Raw genomic sequence first — 7,500 nt, forward strand, 5'->3', positions numbered from 1 at the left:
ACCTAACCTACGTTGTACCTTAACCTAACCTACGTTGTACCTTAACCTAACCTACGTTGTACCTTAACCTAACCTACGTTGTACCTTAACCTAACCTACGTTGTACCTTAACCTAACCTACGTTGTACCTTAACCTAACCTACGTTGTGCCTTAACCTAACCTACGTTGTGCCTTAACCTAACCTACGTTGTGCCTTAACCTAACCTACGTTGTGCCTTAACCTAACCTATGTTGTGCCTTAACCTAACCTATGTTGTGCCTTAACCTAACCTATGTTGTGCCTTAACCTAACCTATGTTGTGCCTTAACCTAACCTATGTTGTGCCTTAACCTAACCTACGTTGTGCCTTAACCTAACCTACGTTGTGCCTTAACCTAACCTACGTTGTGCCTTAACCTAACCTACGTTGTGCCTTAACCTAACCTACGTTGTGCCTTAACCTAACCTACGTTGTGCCTTAACCTAACCTACGTTGTGCCTTAACCTAACCTACGTTGTGCCTTAACCTAACCTACGTTGTGCCTTAACCTAACCTACGTTGTGCCTTAACCTAACCTACGTTGTGCCTTAACCTAACCTACGTTGTGCCTTAACCTAACCTACGTTGTACCTTAACCTAACCTACGTTGTGCCTTAACCTAACCTACGTTGTGCCTTAACCTAACCTACGTTGTGCCTTAACCTAACCTACGTTGTGCCTTAACCTAACCTACGTTGTGCCTTAACCTAACCTACGTTGTGCCTTAACCTAACCTACGTTGTGCCTTAACCTAACCTACGTTGTGCCTTAACCTAACCTACGTTGTGCCTTAACCTAACCTACGTTGTGCCTTAACCTAACCTACGTTGTGCCTTAACCTAACCTACGTTGTGCCTTAACCTAACCTACGTTGTGCCTTAACCTAACCTACGTTGTGCCTTAACCTAACCTACGTTGTGCCTTAACCTAACCTACGTTGTGCCTTAACCTAACCTACGTTGTGCCTTAACCTAACCTATGTTGTGCCTTAACCTAACCTATGTTGTGCCTTAACCTAACCTATGTTGTGCCTTAACCTAACCTATGTTGTGCCTTAACCTAACCTATGTTGTGCCTTAACCTAACCTATGTTGTGCCTTAACCTAACCTATGTTGTGCCTTAACCTAACCTATGTTGTGCCTTAACCTAACCTATGTTGTGCCTTAACCTAACCTACGTTGTGCCTTAACCTAACCCATATTGTACCTTAACCTAACCCATATTGTACCTTAACCTAACCCATATTGTACCTTAACCTAACCCATATTGTACCTTAACCTAACCCATATTGTACCTTAACGTAACCTAATTTGTGCCTTAACGTAACCTAATTTGTGCCTTAACGTAACCTAATTTGTGCCTTAACGTAACCTAATTTGTGCCTTAACGTAACCTAATTTGTGCCTTAACGTAACCTAATTTGTGCCTTAACGTAACCTAATTTGTGCCTTAACGTAACCTAATTTGTGCCTTAACGTAACCTAATTTGTGCCTTAACGTAACCTAATTTGTGCCTTAACGTAACCTAATTTGTGCCTTAACGTAACCTAATTTGTGCCTTAACGTAACCTAATTTGTGCCTTAACGTAACCTAATTTGTGCCTTAACGTAACCTAATTTGTGCCTTAACGTAACCTAATTTGTGCCTTAACGTAACCTAATTTGTGCCTTAACGTAACCTAATTTGTGCCTTAACGTAACCCATGTTGTGCCTTAACGTAACCCATGTTGTGCCTTAACGTAACCCAATTTGTGCCTTAACGTAACCCATGTTGTGCCTTAACCTAACCTATATTGTGCCTCAACCTAACCTATATTGCGCCTTAACCTGACGCACGTTGTCGCTGAACCTGCTCTGTAATTGTTATGCAACTCGTTAAATTAGTGTAGTGTTGCCTAACCGCAACCCTCGCAATATAGTTCGCTATTCGCACTGCCCGGTCCCCTGTGTATCGCGTCATGTTAAACACCTTGCAGGTGTTGCTGACTTTCCACATGCTCCTGCTATACACTGTAATGTGGATAGCAGCAGGACGTACATGCCCCCCCCCCCTTCCCCCCTGCCTTCGCAAGCTGGTCGTTGAGAAGTTTGCATGTTCAATGCCCTTCGCATGCCGACGTACTCAGCCTACGTTGTGGTACGGCCTGTCACCTGTCCGCCGATGTACGCAAAACCCACAAACTGTACTGCACATTGGTCCGTATGTACTGAATGATACATCGTGGCACATGTGTGACCGTACGACGACTGCGCCTAGCAACGGCAGACCATACAGTCCAAATATTGTGCACGCAGCTACGTGTCGTCTCCCTATAAGAGCTGGATTGCAGTGTGGTACGCCATTCAGACGTGTGGGAGGAACGGACGCCCTGGATGGCGATCAGCATGAGCAGTCTGTTGATGTAGTGGAGCGTGTATTCGGACGTAGTCGTCTCTTCTCACACACCGTGATAGCATGTTGCACCGCGTTCCACATCTGCGACATCCTGCAGAGGCCGGCTGACAGTCGTTCGCGCAATGGACACCGCATACGTACGGGGGCTACCTTCCACGTGTTCTCGAGGCGTGCACATGTTGTTGCGTCTATGTGGGCAGACGTAGTGTGTTGTGACACCTGACACAGGCATGCAATACTCGTTGCAAATGGCGATGGACGTCTACGTTTGCTGGTGACGTTACGCAAATGAACAACAGGTAACCCGTTGTGGTGCGGTTGTTCTCGCTAGAGGTGAATCAGTGTTGGCGACGATCGGTCGAGCTATTAACCGGTTGTTTCAGGGATACCCACCATGCCCACGAACGTGAAAGGGGACCCACCATGCCCACGAACGCGAAAGGGGATCTGGGTGTGAGGCGATACGCGGCGGTGGCTGGGTGGGACCGTCCCCGGCCGGTGAGGGGGGGCCGCCCGGCGTGCTGGCAGCGCGGTGCGTGGGCGCACGCGCTACAGCCGGCTGGTGGGGGCGGCCAGTGGCAGGCGCGCCGGCCGACGGACGCGGCAGGCGGCGCAGCTGCGCGCCGGCGCCCCCTGCTCGCGGCGCCTTGCGGCCAAAGTAGGTCCTCGCGGGCCCGGTGCGAAGCGCGGTGGCCATCTGCAGTGTGCTGGTCCGATTGAGGACTGTGTGCGCTGAGGATGCGCCGCCGCCCGGCGCTCGGCGCCGCGACGCCGTCTGCTGCTCGGTCGCCCCAGCGGTTCTCGCAGGTGGTTTGTATCGCAGCTGTGCGGACGTGTTGGCGCGTGCGCTGTGCTGGGAGAGTTCGCTTCGGCACCCAAGTGGGGCTTTTGTCCTTCTGTGGCGCTGGCGTTGGAGCTGCCGGTCACCGTAGGTGGCGCGTGTTGTCTCCCGCCGGCAATGCCACGACAGCACGCTCCCGGGCCTCTGTCGGCAGCGGCAAGCTCAGTTGGGAGCACGGGTGGTCGCACCTAAAGCGTCTACTCGCCTAACTCCGGGCGATTGCGCCTCTCTCGAACCCGACCAAGTACTTAGGACGGCGCTGCGCGCCGCCGGGACCTGAGAGGGTTTCGAGGTGTGTTGTGCAGGGGAGCTCAGCCTCCTCCTGTTTGCAGAATAATTGAGCGGACGCTTGCGTGTTCGCGCGGGCCCCCGGGACACACTCCCGGGCGGCCGGCTGCTCAGCTCTAGTTGACGCAGCTCCCTGGTTGATCCTGCCAGTAGTCATATGCTTGTCTCAAAGATTAAGCCATGCATGTCTCAGTACAAGCCGCATTAAGGTGAAACCGCGAATGGCTCATTAAATCAGTTATGGTTCCTTAGATCGTACCCACGTTACTTGGATAACTGTGGTAATTCTAGAGCTAATACATGCAAACAGAGTCCCGACCAGAGATGGAAGGGACGCTTTTATTAGATCAAAACCAATCGGTCGGCTCGTCCGGTCCGTTTGCCTTGGTGACTCTGAATAACTTTGGGCTGATCGCACGGTCCTCGTACCGGCGACGCATCTTTCAAATGTCTGCCTTATCAACTGTCGATGGTAGGTTCTGCGCCTACCATGGTTGTAACGGGTAACGGGGAATCAGGGTTCGATTCCGGAGAGGGAGCCTGAGAAACGGCTACCACATCCAAGGAAGGCAGCAGGCGCGCAAATTACCCACTCCCGGCACGGGGAGGTAGTGACGAAAAATAACGATACGGGACTCATCCGAGGCCCCGTAATCGGAATGAGTACACTTTAAATCCTTTAACGAGTATCTATTGGAGGGCAAGTCTGGTGCCAGCAGCCGCGGTAATTCCAGCTCCAATAGCGTATATTAAAGTTGTTGCGGTTAAAAAGCTCGTAGTTGGATTTGTGTCCCACGCTGTTGGTTCACCGCCCGTCGGTGTTTAACTGGCATGTATCGTGGGACGTCCTGCCGGTGGGGCGAGCCGAAGGCGTGCGACCGCCTCGTGCGTGCTCGTGCGTCCCGAGGCGGACCCCGTTGAAATCCTACCAGGGTGCTCTTTATTGAGTGTCTCGGTGGGCCGGCACGTTTACTTTGAACAAATTAGAGTGCTTAAAGCAGGCAAGCCCGCCTGAATACTGTGTGCATGGAATAATGGAATAGGACCTCGGTTCTATTTTGTTGGTTTTCGGAACCCGAGGTAATGATTAATAGGGACAGGCGGGGGCATTCGTATTGCGACGTTAGAGGTGAAATTCTTGGATCGTCGCAAGACGAACAGAAGCGAAAGCATTTGCCAAGTATGTTTTCATTAATCAAGAACGAAAGTTAGAGGTTCGAAGGCGATCAGATACCGCCCTAGTTCTAACCATAAACGATGCCAGCCAGCGATCCGCCGCAGTTCCTCCGATGACTCGGCGGGCAGCCTCCGGGAAACCAAAGCTTTTGGGTTCCGGGGGAAGTATGGTTGCAAAGCTGAAACTTAAAGGAATTGACGGAAGGGCACCACCAGGAGTGGAGCCTGCGGCTTAATTTGACTCAACACGGGAAACCTCACCAGGCCCGGACACCGGAAGGATTGACAGATTGATAGCTCTTTCTTGATTCGGTGGGTGGTGGTGCATGGCCGTTCTTAGTTGGTGGAGCGATTTGTCTGGTTAATTCCGATAACGAACGAGACTCTAGCCTGCTAACTAGTCGCGTGACATCCTTCGTGCTGTCAGCGATTACTTTTCTTCTTAGAGGGACAGGCGGCTTCTAGCCGCACGAGATTGAGCAATAACAGGTCTGTGATGCCCTTAGATGTTCTGGGCCGCACGCGCGCTACACTGAAGGAATCAGCGTGTCTTCCTAGGCCGAAAGGTCGGGGTAACCCGCTGAACCTCCTTCGTGCTAGGGATTGGGGCTTGCAATTGTTCCCCATGAACGAGGAATTCCCAGTAAGCGCGAGTCATAAGCTCGCGTTGATTACGTCCCTGCCCTTTGTACACACCGCCCGTCGCTACTACCGATTGAATGATTTAGTGAGGTCTTCGGACTGGTACGCGGCATTGACTCTGTCGTTGCCGATGCTACCGGAAAGATGACCAAACTTGATCATTTAGAGGAAGTAAAAGTCGTAACAAGGTTTCCGTAGGTGAACCTGCGGAAGGATCATTACCGACTAGACTGCATGTCTTTCGATGTGCGTGTCGTGTCGCGCAACACGCAGCTACCTGTACGGCTCGCAGTAGCCGTGCGCCGCGTGCGGAACCACGCGTTCGTCTCAAAACTAACGGCAATGTTGTGTGGTACGAGCGCTGAAGCGCTGGAGCGGCTGGCCTGCGGCACCTGGCGCCTGGCGCCGGTTTTGAATGACTTTCGCCCGACTGCCTGTCCGCTCCGGTGTGGAGCCGTACGACGCCCATCGGCCGTGAGGCCGTTGGACACTGAACGCTGGAACAGGGCCGCCACACGCCTCAGTCCCGCCTATGCAACTGTCTCGAAAGAGATGGTGGAAACTATGAAAAGATCACCCAGGACGGTGGATCACTCGGCTCGTGGGTCGATGAAGAACGCAGCAAATTGCGCGTCGACATGTGAACTGCAGGACACATGAACATCGACGTTTCGAACGCACATTGCGGTCCATGGATTCCGTTCCCGGGCCACGTCTGGCTGAGGGTCGGCTACGTATACTGAAGCGCGCGGCGTTTGCCCCGCTTCGCAGACCTGGGAGTGTCGTGGCCGCCTGTGGGGCCGGCCGCGTCTCCTTAAACGTGCGATGCGCGCCCGTCGCCTGGCGGTTCGCATACCGGTACTTACTCGGTAGCGTGCACAGCCGGCTGGCGGTGTGGCGTGCGACACCTCGTACAACGACCTCAGAGCAGGCGAGACTACCCGCTGAATTTAAGCATATTACTAAGCGGAGGAAAAGAAACTAACAAGGATTCCCCAGTAGCGGCGAGCGAACAGGGAAGAGTCCAGCACCGAACCCCGCAGGCTGCCGCCTGTCGTGGCATGTGGTGTTTGGGAGGGTCCACTACCCCGACGCCTCGCGCCGAGCCCAAGTCCAACTTGAATGAGGCCACGGCCCGTAGAGGGTGCCAGGCCCGTAGCGGCCGGTGCGAGCGTCGGCGGGACCTCTCCTTCGAGTCGGGTTGCTTGAGAGTGCAGCTCCAAGTGGGTGGTAAACTCCATCTGAGACTAAATATGACCACGAGACCGATAGCGAACAAGTACCGTGAGGGAAAGTTGAAAAGAACTTTGAAGAGAGAGTTCAAAAGTACGTGAAACCGTTCTGGGGTAAACGTGAGAAGTCCGAAAGGTCGAACGGGTGAGATTCACGCCCATCCGGCCACTGGCCTCCGCCCTCGGCAGATGGGGCCGGCCGCCCGCGCGGAGCAATTCGCGGCGGGGTCGTGTCCGGTTGCCTTTCCACTCGCCGCGGGGCGGGGCCGTTCCGGTGTGCGGTGGGCCGCACTTCTCCCCTAGTAGGACGTCGCGACCCGCTGGGTGCCGGCCTACGGCCCGGGTGCGCAGCCTGTCCTTCCGCGGGCCTCGGTTCGCGTCTGTTGGGCAGAGCCCCGGTGTCCTGGCTGGCTGCCCGGCGGTATATCTGGAGGAGTCGATTCGCCCCTTTGGGCGCTCGGGCTCCCGGCAAGCGCGCGCGGTTCTTCCCGGATGACGGACCTACCCTGGCCCGGCCCCGGACCCGCGCCGCTGTTGGCTCGGGATGCTCTCGGGCGGAATAATCGCTCCCGTCAGCGGCGCTTCAGCTTTGGACAATTTCACGACCCGTCTTGAAACACGGACCAAGGAGTCTAACATGTGCGCGAGTCATTGGGCTGTACGAAACCTAAAGGCGTAATGAAAGTGAAGGTCTCGCCTTGCGCGGGCCGAGGGAGGATGGGGCTTCCCCGCCCTTCACGGGGCGGCGGCCTCCGCACTCCCGGGGCGTCTCGTCCTCATTGCGAGGTGAGGCGCACCTAGAGCGTACACGTTGGGACCCGAAAGATGGTGAACTATGCCTGGCCAGGACGAAGTCAGGGGAAACCCTGATGGAGGTCCGTAGCGATTCTGACGTGCAAATCG

At 54.3% G+C, this 7,500-nt stretch overlaps 3 non-coding genes across 3 annotated transcripts in view; all 3 read left to right on the plus strand.

Moving 5' to 3' along the window:
• Positions 1-3,677: 3,677 nt before the first annotated feature.
• LOC126448756 (small subunit ribosomal RNA) lies at positions 3,678-5,586 on the plus strand. Its single transcript, XR_007584222.1, has one exon. It is a non-coding gene; the product is annotated as a small subunit ribosomal RNA (ribosomal RNA).
• Positions 5,587-5,939: 353 nt separating this feature from the next.
• Positions 5,940-6,094, plus strand: LOC126448761 (5.8S ribosomal RNA). Its single transcript, XR_007584227.1, has one exon. It is a non-coding gene; the product is annotated as a 5.8S ribosomal RNA (ribosomal RNA).
• Positions 6,095-6,282: 188 nt separating this feature from the next.
• The window catches only part of LOC126448759 (large subunit ribosomal RNA), a 4,225-nt gene continuing 3,007 nt past the window's right edge, over positions 6,283-7,500 (plus strand). Inside the window, exon 1 of the ribosomal RNA XR_007584225.1 lies at positions 6,283-7,500. This exon is cut by the window's right edge and continues 3,007 nt beyond it. This is a non-coding gene — a ribosomal RNA (large subunit ribosomal RNA).

The sequence above is a fragment of the Schistocerca serialis genome, unplaced genomic scaffold, assembly GCF_023864345.2.
Source record: "Schistocerca serialis cubense isolate TAMUIC-IGC-003099 unplaced genomic scaffold, iqSchSeri2.2 HiC_scaffold_627, whole genome shotgun sequence".
In the NCBI taxonomy this organism is placed as follows: domain Eukaryota; kingdom Metazoa; phylum Arthropoda; class Insecta; order Orthoptera; family Acrididae; genus Schistocerca; species Schistocerca serialis.